Raw genomic sequence first — 19,701 nt, 5'->3', positions numbered from 1 at the left:
TGCAAAATGATTGGCTGTGAACTGTGGATGCCGCAGAAAAGAGGACAGTGGAGGGAGGAAGAAAAAAAAGAACGCTGATGGAGGGCCCGGGTCCACAGACAGGGCTCAGCCCCCCGGGGCCCTCCCACGTGACTGTGCACAAATCAGCACCCGACCCGACCCGTCCAAGCCCGGGTCTCATCTGCAGACCTGAGATAAGAATAGTACCTACTTCACAGGGTTGCTATGAGGATTAAGGGGGCTAATTCTGGAGTCAGCTCCTAGTGCGCGTCCTTGTCAACGCTGCTACCTCCGGGGGGTTACCTCCAGGAGTGGAAGAGCGGTGGAGAGAAGTGGGGTCCCCTGCATGATGGCAGCTTGGCCCTGGGTTTTGACGCACAGGAGGTAAGTGGCCTGTGGGGTCGATGTCCCAAGGGCATTCCTAACCCAAGAATGCAGAAGGCGGGGCACGGGGAGCCAAGGAGGCTGCTGGGCTCCGGTTCTGCCCCACGCCACTGTCCCCTTGCAGTTGTCCCCACGACCTTGGTGGCACCTGACCGGTAGGTTGGCCGGGGCCTCCCGGGATCCTGAAGAGAGCATGTCCTGGTGCCGGGGGTGGGGAAGTGGGGGGTTGGAAAGTTAAACACTGCACAGCTGGGCAGGGCGAGGGTCTAGGCAGGGCTGGGCGGGGGCAGGGACTCAGTGACCCGGGGACTGAGTACAGGTCCTTAACCCATGCATTGGGGACAGCGGGGACAGTAGCAAAACACTGTGCCTATAGTTACCACCGCTGGACTGTTGTGTACGTGAAAGGGGTGCAATGGGAAATGTCATATCGTACAGGTGTCACCACGGTAAAAATAAATATAATTGAAAAGGCAAAGTGAGCAAAAAGAGGATGAGAGTCTGAATAATGTTAGGAAAGTTTGGGAATACTACAACCAGTTTATTCTGCTGAGATCCTCCGTTCTACGTAGGCACATGAGTGGTATGATAATATTTATATCTAAATTAAATCTCAAAATTATTTCATTAAGTAGAAAATTAAAATTCTAAGTGTTAAGGAAAAAAAAAGTCTTTTGATCCTGCCCTTAGCACTTGATGGAGCCTGAACAAAACACAGAGACTCTTTGTCTGCAGATCAGAGACTCCAAAATAGGATTCCTGGGCTAACTCAGGGCGCCTGGAGCCGTCCCGCAGGCCCACCAGCCAACTGTAAACTTGAAGGAATTTTGCAAGTCAGTTTAACAACTGACGTTTTTAAAAGACCTGCAGATTCTCACTTCCTGACTGTTTCACTGCAGTTAGCCACGGCTCTGTTCTAGCAGCGCAGGGCCGGATGCCACACTGGGGCTTCGCAGAGGCCAAGGCGAGCGGACGGACAGACGGACAGCTCAGGAGCCTGCCACCTCCCCTCAGCGCAGGGTGGTTGATACACACTTACAGGCAGCTCACTGGATGAACTGCAGCCCGAAGCTTGTCATGAGCCACTTCTTTTGATGGCTCCCATTCCACCTGCCCCAGGCTGACACTCCAGCCTCCGGGCTCTTGGGCCCAGTGTCCAGAGAGCTGCCCCGGGCGGGCCCACCTCTCCCCAGCCCTGCACCCAGGACTGACTGAGGGTAGTGGGGACCCCTGCTGACCACGTGGCTCTCACTGGGTCTCCCTTCTCCCAAGCCCTCCTCTAATCCTCACGTCACTGGGAGATTGGAACCAAAGAAACCCACTTTTCCACTGCAGTGGATTGAAAGACAATATGAGCAAAGAGATGCAAACATGCTGATAATTTAAAAAAAGAAAAGAAAAGATGGGGCCCAGAAAACCACATGGAATAAAAGTACTATGGGATAATGAAACCGCAGATGGGCAAGAACTTGTTCTAAGTTTCTTGTATTTTTAAGAAGCATAAAGAAAAGTATGAACTTTAAACTTTGTAAAGTCAAGTTAGAATTTAATTTCTAAAAAGGTGGAAATAGGGTGCATAATTTCCACACCAGTAAGGGGTGGGGGTGGGGATAAAGAAAACTCAAGTGATCCAATAGAAAGCTAAGGGGGAAATTGAAATAAGCAAAGGAAAAGAGTGGTAAACAAAAACCACAAAATAAAGTGGTAAGATGAGTTTAAAATGTTTCAGTAATCTGCATAAATGTGAATTGTTTAAATGAAGTCAAGGACTGAAAAAAAAAATACAAGGACTTTTGGGTGGTGCAGTGGTGGCTCAGTGGCAGAATTTTCACCTGCGGTGCCGGAGACCGGGGTTTGAGTCCCGGAGCCTGGCCATGCTAAACAAACAAACAAACAAAAGTAAAATGCGGGAACTTTCAATGTATGCTACAAAAAAATCTAGCTAAATGCTGAACACAACCAATACATCCAGAACATGGGAACACAGAAAAATTGAATGTAAAAGGTATGAAAAGGATATACCAGACAAATACCAACCAATGAGTAGCAATATAATAAAAAATAGATTTTAAGCAAAAGCAATATTGAGGATGAAGAGGGTCATCACCTAATGATTCAAGAAATAATGCTTTCTGGGGTCTGTCCTGTAACTCCTTGTTGAAGAGTGCTTTGAAACACTTTGCTTTCTTTCTTTCTTTTTTTTTTTTTTTAGATTCTTTTTTTTTTATTAATTAAAAAAAAATTAACTAACACAACATTAGAAATCAATCCGTTCTACATATGCAATCAGTAATTCTTAATATCATCACATAGGTGTATGGTCATCATTTCTCAGTACATATGCATCGATTTAGAGAAAGAAATAGCACGACAACAGAAAAAGAAATAAAGTGATAACACAGAGAAAACAAATAAAAATAAAAAGTACACAAATATATAAGAGAAAGAAAAAAAAACAAAAAAAAAACTATAGATCAGATGCAGCTTCATTCAGCGTTCCAACATAATTACATTACAATTAGGCAGTATTGTGCTGACCATTTTTTTTTAGACATCATACCATTCTACATATGCAATCAGTAATTCTTAACATCATCACATAGATGCATGATTATCGTTTCTTAGTACATTTGCATCAGTTTAGAAGAACTAGCAGTATAACAGAAAAAAATATAGAATGTTAATATAGAGAAAAAAAATAAAAGTAATAATAATAAGAACAAAACAAACAAAACAAAACAAAACAAGAACCTATAGCTCGGATGCAGCTTCGTTCAGTATTTTAACATGATTCCTTTACAATTAGGTATTATTGTGCTGTCCATTTTTGAGTTTTTGTATCTAGTCCTATTGCACAGTCTGTATTCCATCAGCTCCAATTACCCATTATCTTACCCTGTTTCTAACTCCTGCTGAACTCTGATACCATTGACATATTCCAAGTTTATTCTCGAGTGTCGATTCACATCATTGGGACCATACAGTATTTGTCTTTTAGTTTTTGGCTAGACTCACTCAGCATAATGTTCTCTAGGTCCATCCATGTTATTACATGCTTCATAAGTTTATCCTGCCTTAAAGCTGCATAATATTCCATCGTATGTATATACCACAGTTTGTTTAGCCACTCGTCTGTTGATGGACATTTTGGCTGTTTCCATCTCTTTGCAATTGTAAATAACGCTGCTATAAACATTGGTGTGCAAAATTTGCTTTCTTTCTTTGCTTTGTATATATGTTCTATTATACAATAAAAAAAGCTTAAAATAAAAAAGAAAGAATTTTTTAGAAAAATATGTCATGAACCTAACACTTACCGACAAACATAGCTTCAAAATACACCAGCACAAACTGATGGAATTACAAAGAGAAATCAACACACCCATAATCACACTGGTAAATCTTAACGCCTTTCTTGGAAATTTACAGATGGAGTCTATAAAATTTATAAGGATAGGGTTTGAAGAACACACTTGGCAAGCTTGATCTAAAGAGCAAACGCAAAAATTCTTACAATTGGATAACCACAAATTTTTTTTCAAGAACTTGCAAATTTGACCACATATTAGACCACAAAGTAGGGGTCAATAAGTGCCAAAGGAGATATAATAGTGCAATGAAATATAAAATCACTAACAAAAAGACAGTCTCCAAACCCTGTGTTTGTAATTTTAAAATATGCTTGAATACCATTTTAAGTGATTGATGAGACAAACACAGCAGGAGCTTGCTAATGAGAGGTGTTGGGACAACAAACATCACCTATGTAATATTCCTGTTAAAAGTGTTTATGCTAATAGAAAAGAACAAAAAAAAAGAACAAAATAAAAAATAAAAAAAGTTTACTCTAGAGAAGCCACAGGGAGCAGCCAGAAGTCAATGGAACCTGGAGAAAAAGGAGAAGACCCGGCCACGTGCACTGCCATGTAACACAAAAGCCAAGGATAAGGATCACCAACAGCCAGCCCCAGAATGCCACAGTCATTGGGGAGAAAATATGGAAAACATCGTTCCACCAACACCTGGGTGATTCTGGACCTCTCCTCACCTCAAAATCTTAAGCCAATAAATTCCCATGGCTCAAGGCAAAAAAAAAAAAAAAAAAAAAAAATTGCCCAGAATCTAATGATAAGGAAACCATCAGACAAAGCCACATTTAGGACAGTCTACAAAACGGCTGTCTGAACTCTTCAAAAATAGCAATGTTATAGGCCCTGCACCAAAAATAAAGAAAGAAAGAAAGAGAAGAAAAGAAACTGCTTTAGATGAATGAAAACTAATGAGACATGACAACTGAATGTAATGCATGATACTTGATTAGATTCCAGAAAAATGTCATAAGGGAATTATTGAGACAATTTGGGAAAATTTATAAAGACTATATATTAGATAGTATCATTGTATACATGTCTGTGATGGTTAGGTTCTGGGGTCAAGTTGGCCAAATTATGATGCCCAATTATCTGGTCAGGTAAGCACTGGCTTGACCATTGCTGCAAGGATATTTTGTGGCTGGTTGATACACTGGAAGGCTGGTGTATTAAATCATCAATCAGTTGATTACATCTATGGCTGTTTATATCTGCGATCAATTAAGGCGTGCCTCCCACAATGGGATAATCCAATCAGTTGAAGACATTTAAGGAAGAAGAGAGACTCTTTCACTACTTCTTCAGCCAGTAAGCTTCTCCTATAGAGTTCTTCTGGAACTTTCATTAGAGCCACCAGCTTCACAGCCTGTCCTACGGATTTTGGACTCTCCCATTCCTGTGGTTGTGTGAGACACCGTTATAAATCTCATATTTACAGATCTCTTGTTGGTTCTGTTTCTGTAGAGAACCCTGACTACACAGCTTGGCACCAGGAGTGGTTCATGAAAAACAGAATCTTTTCCTTTTGTTATTTTTTTTTTTAATTTAAGAAAACAAATAATACACTTAGAACCACCAACAATGGATATCTTAGTTAGCTTAACTGTAGGCATATTAAATAAAGTACCCATATAATCATTGTAAAGCCTGTATTTGTATAGTAAGTTTCATAAACCAATTGAAAATTAAGGCAACAAGGAAAAAAACTACATATTCAGATAGCAAAGTTTTTAAATTCTGTTAAACATTAACTTAGATACCATTTGATAAACTGTCAAAACTGTATGTTCTCAAAATATCAAGTAGAAAGTTCTTACAAATATCTGCATTGCTATAGTAATGTCTTATGTTATTAAATATTTTCCTGATTTCAGGAAAATATGAAGATACAAATATTTTTACAATTAACATATGGAAATCTTAACCACCTAAAATGGACATCTATGTTAGCTTATCCATAGGCATATTAAAAAAATGTCTAAATATTAGTTTTCGTAAAGCCTGTTTGTAATATGGAGAAGCAGAATCTTAAAAATGGGTTTTTACAATTGGTTTTCTACTTTGATTGGGGTCAGAGACACTAATGACTCTGTTTCCAATAATCAAGATGGCACTGACAGTCCATGAGGTGAGTTGGCAAAAGAGATTCTCAAAATATCACCAATGGATTCTGCTAACTGTACACTTATACGAGGCAAGGTGCTGGGTGGTGATGTTTTTGACACCTTTATGGAGTTTTGTGGAAGTAAGATTTTGGCTGGTTGCTTGTTAGATATGCTAGATACGGTGATGAGGGAAAGGGATGAGCCGAAAGCTTCAAATTTGAAGCTTCAGCACCCTATGAATGATGTAAAAGTTCCATGTGTGCCCTGAAAGAAGATCTTATTTCCTGTGGTTGCAGACTTGAGATCTCTGAAAACCAGACACAGAGCCTCATTGTGTGAGTATCAGATTTACAACATAAACTAAAATCTCAACCTTGCAGGGTGTCCGCTGTTTAAATAAGGTCTTTGGAAAAGAATGGGATCCTGAAATGTGGAATGGTGACATATGGCCTGATAAAGGTGGTGATGGGAAGATGGGGTCCTTGGAATCTGCTGAGCCTTTGCTAGATAGGCCTGTAGTGGGCTGCCCTGAGGAAAGAGCCTACTGACCTCCAGCCTGCCCTGAGGAAACAGATTCCCACCTCCAGTCTCCTCAGAGGAGTCTGCCATCCAACCTCCACCTAACGGGACTAACCCTTCACTGCCTGCTAACCTGTAACCACCTCCCTTGGGGAAACAGCCTTCCCTCCTCTTGGAACAACTAATCCTGTATCACCATTTGAAATTGCAATGGAATGCCCTGAGGTAATTGGCTTGAAAGACACTTCTGCTTCTTTTCATGACCCACCCCAATAGGTGAGATACAAAGTGAGTACAGTGTACCCATGAGGAGGTACACTGTACTCCAAAAGAACTGCAGGTGTGGGAATAGATATTAAGGATGTAGAATAATGGTGGAAGGAATATAAAGTTGGATGAAGCTATATTCATTGATACGGGCCCACTAAGCAGAGATTCTGCATTCAATGTTGTAGCTCAAAGGGCTAGAAAAGGCATTAGGAGTTTGTTTGGATGGTTGGCTAAAACATGGATCCAAAGGTGGCCGACATTACCTGAGGTCGAAATGCCAGAACTGCCCTGGTATAATATAGATGAAGCGATCCAGAGGCTTAGAGAGATGGGAATGTTAGAGTGGATTTATCATGCAAAGCCTGCTCATAGACTCTAGGAATGTCCAGAGGACACATCTTTCACGAGAAACTTGAGAAATAAATTCATGAGACTAGCCCCATCATCCCTGAGGAGCTCTGTAGTTGCCCTTCTCTGTAGGTCGGATATTACTGTGGGAACTGCTGTCACTGAGCTGGAATCCTTAAACACAATGGGGATGACGGGATCCTGAGTTGGCAGAAGCCAGGTGGCACAATCACCATAGACAAGGTGTGCATTGCCATCATATTGGACAGCAGATTCAAAGCAGCAGACAAAATAATCTGACTTGCAGAGACTTGTGGCATTGGCTAGTAGATCATGGGGTACCTAGAAGTACAATAGATGGGGGCAGTCGACAAAATTCTTGTTTGAGCTGTATAAGCAGAATTCTGGGTCAAGTGAACAGAAGTCTAACTCGAATTAAGGGACCATGGCCCCTTAATCAATTCCTAGGCTGGAGACAATTTACAGACCCAGAGCCCCTCCAGGCCTGTGGGGAAGGATCCTTTTACACTCCCCCAAATTTACACTGTTAACCTTCCTCCCAGCCTTCCCCAAGGAGACCTACAGCCTTTTGCCAGGGTGACTGTGCTCTGGGGAAAAGGAAATGACTCAACTATTTCAGGAACTATTAGACACTGGCTCAAAAGTAACACTAATTCCAGGAGGCCCAAAACGTCACTCTGGTCGGCCAGTCAGAGTAGGGGTTTACGGAGGTCAGGGGATTGATGAAATTTTAGCTCGGGTCCATCTCACAGTGGGGCCAGTGGGTCCCTGGACCCGTTCTGTGGTCTTTTCCCCAGTTCCAGAATGCATAACTTGAATCAACATACTCATTAGCCGGCAGAATCCCCACATTGGTTTTCTGACTTGTGGAGTGAGAGATATTATGGTAGGAAAGGCTAAGTAGAAACCGCTAGAACTGCCTGTACCTGGCAAGGTAGTAAATCAGAAGCAATATTGTATTCATGGAGGGATTGCAGAGATTAATGTCACCATCAAAGATTTGAGGGATGCAGGGGTGGTGATTCCCACCACATCCCATTCAATTCACCTATTTGGCCTGTGCAGAAAACAGATGGATCTCAGAGGATGACAGTGGATTATCAAAAACTCAACCAGGTGGCGACTCCAATTGCAGCTGCTGTTCTGGATGTGGTATCATTGCTTGAGCAAATCAACACATCGCCTGCTACCTGGTATAAAGCTACCAGAAAAAAGCAAATGCTTTTTTCTCAACAGCTGTTAGTAAGGACCACCAGAACAGTTTGCTTTCAGCTGGCAAGGTCAGCAATATACTTTCACTGTCCTACCTCAGGGGTATATCAACTCTCCAGCTCTATGTCATAATCTTGTCCACAGTGAACTTGATCGTTTCTCCCTCCCACAAAGACATCACCCTGGTCCATTATGTTGATGATATCATGTTCATTGGACCTAGTGAGCAAGAAGTAGCAACCACTCTAGACTTATTAGTAAGGCATTTGTGTGTCAGGCCAATGTCCTTTTGTTGGATTTATCTCCCAACAAAGATAAATCCAAAGGTGGAGGGCCTTCCACCTCAGTGAAATTTCTCAGTGTCCAGTGGTGTGGGACACATGGAGATATCCCTTCTCAGGTGAAGGATAAGCTGTTGCATAGGCCCTCCTATGACCAAAAAAGAGGCACAAGGTCTAGTTGACCTCTTTGGATTTTGGAGACAATATATTCCTCATTTGGGTGTACTACTCAGGCCCATTTATCAAGTGACCAGAAAAGCTGCTAGATTTGAGTGGGGACTTGAACAAGAGTAGGCTATGCGACAGGTCTCAGCTACTGTACGAGCTACTCTGCCACTTCTACTCTGCCACTTGGACCATATGATCCAGCAGATCCAATGGTGCTGGAAGTGTCCCTGGTAAATAGAGATGCTGTCTGGAGCCTTTGGCAGGCCCCTATAGGAGAATCACAATGCAGACCCTTAGGATTTTGAAGCAAAGCCTTACCATCCACTGCAGATAACTACTCTCCTTTTGGCCTGCTACTGGGCCTTAGTAGAGACTGAACACCTTAACCTTGGGCCACCAAGTTACCATGAGAACTGAGTTGCCTATCATGAACTGGGTGTTGTCTGAACCACCAAGCCATAAAGTTGGGTGTGCACAGCAGCACTACATCATAAAATGGAAATGATATATACGAGATAGGGCTCAAGCAGGTCCTGAAGACATGTTACACAAGGAAGTGTCCCAAATGCCCATGGCCCCTACTCCTGCCACATTACTTTCACTTTCCCAGACAAGAGCTATGGCCTCTTGGGGAGTTCCTTACAGTCAGTTGACTGAGGAAGAGAAAATTTGGGCCTGGTTTGCAGATGGTTCTGCACGATATGGAGGGACCACCCAAATGTGGACAGCTGCAGCACTACAACCCCATTCTGGGATGTCCTTAAAGGACAGTAGTGAGGGGAAATCCTTCCAGTAGGCAGAACTTTGAGCAGTGCACCTGGTTGTTCATTTTGCTTGGAAGGAGAACTGGCCAGAGGTACGTTTGTATACTGACTCATGGGCTGTTGCTAATGGTTTGGCTGGATGGTCAGTGACTTGGAAAGAGAATGATTGGAAAATTGGTGACAAAGAGGTCTGGGGAAGAGATATGTGGATAGATCTTTCCATGTGGGCAAAGAACTTGAAAATATTTGTGTCTCGTGTGAATGCTCACTAGAGGATGACTTCAGCAGAGGAAGGTTTTAATAATCAAATGGGTAAGATGACTTGTCCTGTGGATCCAAGTCATCCTCTTTCCTCAGCCACTCCTGCCATTGCCCAGTGGGCTCATGAAAAAGTAGGCATGGTGGTAGGATGGAGGTTATGCATGGGTTCAGGAACATGGACTCCCACTCACCAAGGCTGACCTGGCTACATCCACTGCTGAGTGCCCAATCTGCCAGCAGCAGAGATGCACATTCAGTCCCTGATATGGCACCATTCCCCAAGGTGATTAGCCTGTTACCTGGTGGCAGGTTATATTGGACGCCTTCCATCATGGAAGGGGCAGAGATTTGTTCTAACTGGAATAGGAATATACTCTGGATATGGTTTTGCATTTCTTGTATGCAATACTTCTGCCGTATATGGACTCACAGAATGCCTTACCCGCCATCATGGTATTCCACACAGCATTGCTTCTGATCAAGGAACCCACTTCACAGCAGAAATGGACACAGGCTCATGGAATTCTCTGGTCTTACCGTGTTTCCCTCTAATCAACCCAGAGGCAGCTGGGTTGATAGAACGGTAGGATGGCCTTTTAAAGACCCAATTATGGTGCCAACTAGTTGTAATACCTTGCAGGGCTGGGGTAGTGCTCTCCAGGAGGCTGTGTATGCTCTGAACCAGCGTCCAGTGTATGGTGCCGTTTCTCCCATAGCCAGGATTCACGGGTCCAGGAATCAAGGGGTGGAAATAGGAGTGGCACCACCCACTGTCACCTCTAGTGATCCACTAGGAAAACTTTTGTTTCCTGGCCCTGAAACCTTAAGTTCTGCTGGTCTACAGGTCTTAGTTCCAAAAGGAGGAGTACTCCTTCCAGAAGACACAACCATGATTCCATTGAACTGGAAATTAAGACTGTCACCAGGTCACTTTGGGCTTCTCATGCCTCTAAATCAACAGGCATGAAAAGGGATTACTATTCTATCAGGGGGTGATTGATCTTGACTATTAAGGGAATGTAGGACTGCAGTCACACAGTAAAGGTAAAGAAGAGGTTTCCTGGAATACAGGAGATCCCCTAGGGCGTCTCTCAGTAATATCATGCCCTGTGATTAAAGTCAATGGAAAACTGCAACAACCCAATCCAGGCAGGACTACCATGGCCCAGAAACTTCCAGATGAGGGTCTGGGTCACTTCTTCCGGCCAAGAACCACGGCCAGCTGACGTGCTTGCTGAGGGTAAAGGGAACGTGAAATGCGTAGTCGAAGAAGGTAGTGATAAATATGTACCGCGACCATGTGGTCAGTTACAGAAACGAGGACTGTGATGGTATGAACATTTCCTCCCTGTTTAGTTATGAGCGTGTTTGTTTTTGTACATAAGCAAATATCTTGTTTTCCTCTTATGTGACATAAGTTGTATTGTTCGTGTTATCGTATCTAAGCTATAGGATATGAAGTCTAAGAATGAATGTTACCTAAGGACTTGCACCCTGTCCTGGAGAGATGTAGTGCATTTCCAGTTATACGCCGGACAGTTGAGCATTGTTAGGCGAAACACATGCCTGTTATTGTGTTCTATTTGGAAATTAAGTGTGCTTTAAGGTGTTCTAGTTTGCTAGCTGCCAGAATGCAACACACCAGAGATGGATTGACTTTTAATAAAAGGGGATTTATTTCATTAGCTCTTCAGAGGAAAGGCAGCTAACTTTCATCTGAGGTTCTTTCTTACATGGGAAGGCACAGGGTGATCTCTGCTGGCCTTCTCTCCAGGCCTCTGGGTTCCAACAACTTTCCCTGGGGTGATTCCTTTCTGCATCTCCAAAGGCCTGGGCTGAGCTGCAAGTGCTGAGATGAGGTATGTCGAGCTGCTTGGGCTGTGCTACGTTGAGTCTCTCATTTAAGCACCAGCCAATTAAATCAAACATCATTGATCACTGCAGCAGGCACGCCTCCTAGCCATTGCAGATGTAATCAGCCACAGATGAGGTTCACCTACTATTGGCTCATGTCCACAGCAACAGAACTAAGCACATTCACCTGGCCAAGTTGACAACTGAATCTAACTACCACACAAGGTGATGTGCATAGGTGCCAAGTTGGCAAGGGGTGGACTGTGATGGTTAGGCTCTAGTGTCAACTTGGCCAAATCACGATGTCTAGATGTCTGGTCATACAAGTACTAGCCTGACTGTTGTTGCAAGGATATTTCGTGACTGGCTGATAAATCAGAAGGCTGGTGTATTAAATCATCAGTCAGTTGATTACATCTGTGGCTGATTACATCTGCGAATAACAAAAGCGTGTCTCCCACAATGAGCTAATCCAATCAGATGAAGGCATTTAAGGAAGAAGAGAAACTCTTTCACGGCTTCTTTAGCTAGTCAGCCTGTCCGTGGAGTTCATCCAGTCATTTCATCAGAGCCACACAGCCTGTACTAGGGATTTTGGACTCTTCCATTCCCATGATTATGTGAGAAACCTTTATAAATCTCATATTTACAGAGCTGTCCTGTTGGTTCTGTTCCTCGAGAGAACCCCGACTAACACCATGTCAAATTTCTTGCATGTGATAATGGGGCAACCATTTTGGGCTGCAAAGTACTTTCCTCTAGGTTTGTGATTCTCACATTTTTTGGTTTCAGTACCCATATACACTCTTAAAGATTACTGAGGACCCCAAAGAGCTGTTTATATGGGCATTTATAACCATCCTTACTGAATTAGAAGTTAAAGCAGAGAAATCAGAAAACATTTATTCATTTAAAAATAAGCTTTTCTGAAACAAAAAAATTAAAAGAGCGGCATTTTTTACATTTTTGCAAATCTCTTCAATACCAGACTTAGCAGCTGCTGGGCTGCTTCTACTCCCAGTCTGTTGTCATATACTGTTTTGGTTGAAATTGATGAAGACTGTCCACCTCACACAGATAAGCACCTGGAAAAGGAAAAACGAGGAGTATTTTGATAGCTTTTTCAGATAGGAAAGATATCCTTTTACTATACTAATACACACAAGTTATAGTTTCTTAAAGATAAGTTGCAATGTGGAAACAAACAGTATCAATGACTTTTTTGTATTTTTTTACTGTTTTAGTCTGCTAAAGCTGTCAGAATGCAACACACCAGAGATGGACTGGCTTTTTTTGGGGGGGGGTGGTGCACGGTCTGGAAATCGAACCTGGGTCTCCCGCATGCAAGTGGATTGGCTTTTAATAAAAAGGGATTTATTTAGTTAAAACTTGGAGCTCTTCAGAGGAAAGGCAGCTAGCTTTCCATCTGAGGTTCTCTGCCACATGGGAAGGCACATTGCGAAGTCTGCTGGCTTCTCTCTCAGCTTCTGGGTTCCCAGGGCTTTCCCAGGGTGATTCCTTTCTGCATCTCCAAAGGCCTGGGCTGAGCTGTGAGTGCCGAGATGAGGTGTGCTGAGCTGCTTGGGCTGTGCTGAGTTGAGCTCTCTTCTGACCTCTCTCTCTCTTAAATTCCCAGCAAATTAAGTTAAATCTCACTCGTTGCAGAAGGCCGTCCCCTTAGCCAACTGCAGATGGGACCAGTCATAGATGAGTTTCACATGTTGGTGATTTACGTCCGCAGCAGCAGGGCTAGGCACCCTCACCTGGCCACGCTGACACCTGAACATACTACAAATCATTGCAGTAAAATCCTTTCTGGAACAGACCTTTACCTATGCACGACTTTGTAACCTCATGTATTTGGCAAATATCGGCTCACTAAGTCATGCCAATCATCCCAAACTTGACATATTTCATCATGTGATATTTAAAAAAAAAATCATTTTTGTTAATATTACCTCTAATCAGAAACGTGTAAGAACTGGGGTGCTCTCAAGCTCTGGGAAGATATGCAATTTTTTTCAGGATTCTAGTTTTTGCTTGAAAATTTGAAGTTATCCTTGCAACAAAGTCTGCCAGTTGTTCCCTTAAAGTGGCAAGCTCACTTTGTTCAGCTTTGGGAAAATGCCTGCCAGATCAACAAGTCTGAACCACTGTGGTTTCTCTATCAGTTGTTCTTTCCGGTTAAAAGGATGTTCTATGAAAAAAAGGCAGCTGCTTCAGCTCAGAAGTCGAAAAAGCCAGAGGGCTTTTCCAGGAACAACCATCACGTGCCTGCAGCACAAACGTATTATGCAAACGCCTTAATCTTATCACACTTATTAATAACGTACCCAGGAGTCGAAATGTAATAAAAGCAGTCATTTTCACCTCTTTATTAAGGATATTTCAAATGAAAAACTTTATTTCCCCCTTTTAACTGTATCTGATTGTGAATAATATAATCAGACCTAGTCCATTTCCGTGTCCTCATGATTCAGAGCAAAGTGCCAGTAGCGTTCCCCCACGTGGCTTTGGCTCGGTCCCTGGAAATGTTAACACTGGCAAAGGCAAGCGACTTCTCGGTATTCTTGTGAAAATAGTTTTGACCCCCAGGGCCCCTGAAAGGGTCTTGAGGTCCCTCCCAGAGCCTGCGATCACGCTGAGGACCGCTGCTCTTGGTTGCCCCATCCTGTCCTAATCTCCGCTCAGCTCTTCATTTTGTCCTTTATTTTCGGCCCTCTGTGGCCCTCGGATGAGCCCTATGACCACCTCTGATCCCCTGGGATGGCTTCTTCCGCCACCAGACCCAGCTGTGGGGCGCGGCCAGCCCCTGGGCAGCACCTGGGTCTTTCAGTTGTGGCCGCCACCCTAAGGTGCCCTCATTCACCTCCTCCCCCCCTCCCCCTGCCCCTTTAATGCCTCCCTTCCCCCAAGGATGGAAAGAAGGTAGAAGGAAAAGTCCCCAGGGTGAAGGAAGCTGCCAGAGTGAGTCGGGCTGGGGCGCCATGCAGCACTGAAGTGGCTGGGTCAGTTTATTAACACAACAATAACAACAGTAAACATCTTTCCATAATGCAAGCAGGGAATGCTTAACCGGCACAGAGTTTCCTTTGAGGCGATGGGCAGATTTGGTATTGGATGGTGGTGATGGTGGCACAGCATTGCGAATTCAATTATCAGCACTGAATTGTGTATTTGAAAAAAGGGGAAATTTTAGGGTTTATATATGTGGCTAGAATAAAATGAAAGCAAACAAAACAAAACATAGGCCCTACAACACACAGGTTGCATCCGAATGCAAAATATGAACTACAGTTAATAGTACAATTATAATAACATTCTCTCATCAGCTATAACAAATGGACCTCAATAATGCGTGGCATTAAGAATGGGCAGGAGGTACATGGGTACTCTGAATTTTCTGCATGATTTTTCCTGTGAACCTACAACTTACTTAATTAAAAATATATATAAAAATTAAATCAAAACGAAATAGATGCTTGTTATATAATATTCAACCCCCACAAAATTGTACAAGTAAAAATTGAGAGGTCCCCAGAATCACTCCTCCCTCAGATACACGTTGGTTTCTGTGCCTTCAATTTTTATGTTTATATATAAAAACCTACATACATGAACTAAACTGGGATATTTCTCAGCAATTTGTCAATTTTTGGTGACTATATCATAGGACATATTTCTATATCAGCAAGCATGGACATTTACGCTACTCTTGGTTTTTCTCTCGGACAGGCAGTGCTGCCGGGAACACCTTGTACTTGTGTGTCTGCATGCTTCTTACTTTATTTTATTTTTATTTTTATTGATAAAGCTTCACATACAAACATTCTTAACACATGAACATTGCATACATGGAGCACAGTCAGTGGCTCACAATATCATCACATAATTGTGTATTCATCACATGATCACCCTTTTGAATTTTACTCCAGAAAAAACCCCAAAATTATCCCCCCTATTATTTATTTCTTATCCATATTTTTTTACTCATCTGCCCAAACCCTGGATAAAAGGGTTATCAGACACGAGGTTTTCACAATCACACAGTCACATTGCAAAAGTGAAATCTTTATACAGTTGTCTTCAAGAATCTAGGCTACTGGAACACAGCTCAGCAATTTTAGGAACTTCCCTTCAGCCTCTCCAGTACACCCTAAACTAAAAAGGGACATTTATGTGATGTATAAGAATAACCCGCCTCTGCACGTTTTGGTGACTGTTTCTCCAGCATCAGTCCTTAAACGTGGACTTGCAGGACTCGAGGGCATGTGCATTTATACAAGGAGGACACTGCTGATGGCCCTCCGAAGAGGCTGTGCAGCCAACTCCCCGGTGCCCCGAGGTCCTTGCAGGGCGACAACGTGCCCTCTTGTTCTCACAGGTCACGCCTGGCATGTCACAGTGTAACTGAGAAGCTGGGATTTAACCAACGCTCACGACGACGGAATCTTTATATAAATATTCCTTCTTACCTTTGAGTGAATTAGAATAGCAAGAGGGAAATATCCTAAATTATTGATCCGTAATCCAGTTGCCTTGATCTTTGAAAATAACTGTACAACCGTGCAGCTTTCACCTTGTGACCTTGTGATTGTAAACGCTCAAATGATCAATTCTCAAGACCCCAGGGTTTCAAAGAGGGAAAGAGTGATTTACTAGGTGCGGAGCAGGCACGCAGAGGGCCCAGCTGCCCAGTCGGGGAGGCCAAGGTTTCCATGGATTGAAACAGGGGAGACAGTCATGCCCATTTCCACAGCCAGTGCAAGCAGAAATGACTCACAAATGTAGAGGGGTGGGCCAAGCCAGTGGCTAGTTCCTCCCTTAGCACTGGGGGGCTGCCTTTGTCAGCACAAATTTCTAAAGTGAAAAAACAAAACAAAACAAATTGTGAGGGTCAGTGGCAATCACAAGAAAGACTATTACTAGGCACACAGTAGGAGCGCAGATGGCCTGGTGGCCCCAAATCTGTCTCCCTGAGTTTAGAGGTTCAAGGTTTTTAAGGACTTTAGCAAGGGGAGATGAGGTCATATAATTTCAAACAGCAAGTTCTAGGCAGAAAAGGAGACAAAGTTATCATTATCATTTCAATATGAAAGGTGTAAACTGAAAGAAAGGGAGACAAGTTCTCTTTTAATAGCAGACTCTAGCGGATATGGATGCAATTTACAAATATAAGGGGCTGAAACTAGTTAATTCTTCGTTAGCATTGGGGTCTTCGCCCTACAAGTTACTTTAAGAAAATGGCCGGATAAAGGGAGTAACAGCTTTTACAATCACAAAGGCACAAGATAAGGGCTCTTACACTCATCTCGGCTATCAGGGCAGTGGAATTACAGTTTAGGGATTTTAGGTGCTCCTCTCTGTCTGCTCCCATGTACCAGAAAGCAAAAGGAGCATCAATATAATGACTCAGTAATCAAAATCTTCCCTTAAATCCTGATTTCTCAGTTACAGTCGTTCCTAGGCCTAGTTTACAAAGCTAAAATCAGAGCTGTCTTCTTGTTTTGTGATCTTTTTGGGCAGCTGGGGGGGTTGTTTACCTGCAGGATGACTCAGGTGTACATGCATGCCATGTCCCCCCCCAACCCCCGCAGCTGCGACAGTGGGCGGGACCGCCCCCGCCCTCACGTGAGGAGGAGTCTGGTCGTGGGAAGCAGAAAGAACCCAATGGGTGGCAGGGAGGGGAAGGTGCAAAGGCTCAGAGGCAGAGTCTGTCTGGAGGAAGGGCTAGTTTAGGGTTCTTGGGAAGGGGAAACAGTACCCAAGGAGGGTGGTGAAGGAGGTGAACGCCATGCATGTTACTAGGCAGGTGGGAGCTACTGCAGGGGTCTCAGCTGTGGGAAACTGACCGGGGCTGTGCTTCAGGAAGACAGTGCTGGGAGCAGAGGGAGGGGCAGACGGGGGCGCAAGGCTGCTGGCAGAGAAATCATTTAGAGGCTACCATAAATAGCTCTGCTGTCAACACCTCCCCCAATCCTCTCCTCCGCCCCACTTCCAGATTTCTAATAAAGGCTTCCCCATCCTTCCAGCTCCAGGCAGGGGAGTCTGAGTCACTCTGCCACCGCCCCCTGCCCTGCCCGTGTGTCAGGCCCACCCCAGCTCAGGGACCACGTCTCCCTTCCCGGGTGCTGATCCCCTATTCCCCAAGCTTCCCTATCCTCTGCTGCCAGGTGTCACCCCCTCAAAACACGTCACAGCAACTCAGGGCCCTGGAGGGCCCCTCTCCCAGCTGCCGGCCCTGCCCCCTTAAGATCTTAGGTGTCCCTGAAAAGCCAGCTTCACAGGTCTCCTCTTTTCCCTTTGTTGGGTGCCCCGCGCTTTGTCCGAACTCCTCCTGGAGCACTTTCCTCTCGTGCCGGGGTGGCAGGGACTGCAGAAGCTTTTCTGGTTCCGGGAGGGAGGAACGAGGGATGGGCTCGTTTGCGCCTCCAGGGAACTTGCACGTCACTGAGACTCAATAACTAATTTTTTTTTTTAAGTATAATATAACATATATACAAAGCAAAGAGAGGAAAAAAAAACAGTTTTCAAAGCATTCTTCAACAAGTAGTTACAAGACAGATTCCAGAGTTTATCATGGTGCTACCATACCATCCTCTCAGATTTTTCCTTCTAGCTGCTCCAGAATATAGGAGGTTAGAAGAAATAAATATTTTTTATCATCACAATAGACTTTTTCTTTTTTGTAAAATAACATATATACTAAAAAGCAATATATTTCAAAGCACAGCACAACAATTAGTTGCAGAACAGATTTCAGAGTTTGTCACGGGTTACAATTCCACCATTTTAGATTTTTACTTTGGGCTGCTCTAAGATACTGGAGACTAAAAGAGATATAAATTTACTGATGCAGTATTCATATTCGTTTGTTAAATCCTGTCTTCTCTGTATAATTCCACCATCACCTTTGATCTTTCTAACCCGCCCTTTAGGGGTTTTTAGGCTATGGCCATTCTAACTTTTTCATGTTGGAAGGGGCTGTGGATATGGGGTACGGAGATGGAATTATCTGATGTTCTGGAAAGTCTGGGCCCTCTAGGTTTCAGGACTTGTCTGGTCCAGGGACCCGTCTAGAGGTTGTAGGTTTCTGGAAAGTTAATCTAGTGCATGGAACCCTTGTGGAATCATCTGAATTGCCTTAGGTGTTTTTTAGGATTGGCTGGAAAGGTCTTGATTGAGATTTGGCAAGTTATGATAGGTAGCAATGTCTAACTGAAGCTTGCGTAAGAGCAACCTCCAGAGTAGCCTCTCGACTCTATTTGAACTCTCTCTGCCACTGACACTTTATTAATTACACTTCTTTTCCCCCTTTTGGTCAGGATGGCATTGTTGATCCCACGGTGCCAGGGCTGGACTCATCTCTAATTGGGGTTTGATTAAAAATGTGAAAGGGTGGGAGTTTCCAATTCCACTGACTCGAACTGGAGGATCTAAGCATCTTTCCTATAAAGCTCATCTTTCTCTGCAGCACCTTTCAGGGCCTATTGTTACCACCACAAGGAATCCAAATAAGAACAATAAATAGGGTCTCTGGTTTCCCTCACACCATGCTTGAAAGAACACTGGAGGAGGAGCCAGGTATCTGCATTCCAATAGGAGTTCTACTTCCCAGCTGTGTGAGTCTGAGCAAGTGACTTAACCTCTCTGAGCCAGTGAAGCCACACCAGCTGCCTCACCAAACAGGTTCCTTTCTGCACAGGGAAGTCTGGCAGGGTGTTGGAGTTGCACCAGTGAGGGCAACATGTGTTGGCCCCTCCCGTGGCAGGCAAAGGCCTGGCTCTGGAAAACACTGAGGCTTCACCACTGCTTCTTGTGCCCTGGGCCTCTGAGAGCCCAGCTCACATGAAGAGAGACAGGTGAGCCCCTAGAGGGGGTGGCAGTCTGTATCAGGTGTTGCAGGCAATGTCCTCACCAACATTTTGTAGGGCCAGTATAGGTAGTTTGCATGAAGAAATGATGGTTTAGAACAAAGGAATTCTCGGCTGGCCCATTCTCCAGTTAACAGGTGTGGCTAGAAAGGGCCCTTCACATGATAACTCGAGGTCAGCATGGAAACCTGTTTGCGTTTCTAAGAGGCGAACTGGGGATGGCAGGTCCTTCTGGGACATGCTGGCCCAAGACCAGGCCTTTCCTGGGG

The 19,701-nt window shown here is 43.9% G+C and overlaps 1 protein-coding gene across 1 annotated transcript in view; it reads left to right on the top strand.

The window, feature by feature from the left end:
- The first annotated feature begins 256 nt into the window (after positions 1-256).
- Positions 257-19,701, top strand: part of IDH2 (isocitrate dehydrogenase (NADP(+)) 2) — a 32,955-nt gene continuing 13,510 nt past the window's right edge. Inside the window, exon 1 of the mRNA XM_077124203.1 lies at positions 257-384. The gene's annotated coding sequence lies outside the window, so the exon portion shown is untranslated. The remainder of the gene's footprint in view (positions 385-19,701) is intronic.

The sequence above is a fragment of the Tamandua tetradactyla genome, chromosome 12 (genome assembly GCF_023851605.1).
Source record: "Tamandua tetradactyla isolate mTamTet1 chromosome 12, mTamTet1.pri, whole genome shotgun sequence".
NCBI lineage: Eukaryota > Metazoa > Chordata > Mammalia > Pilosa > Myrmecophagidae > Tamandua > Tamandua tetradactyla.
The sequence above is the reverse complement of the archived record's forward strand: the minus strand, read 5'-3'. Positions and strand labels throughout refer to the sequence as shown.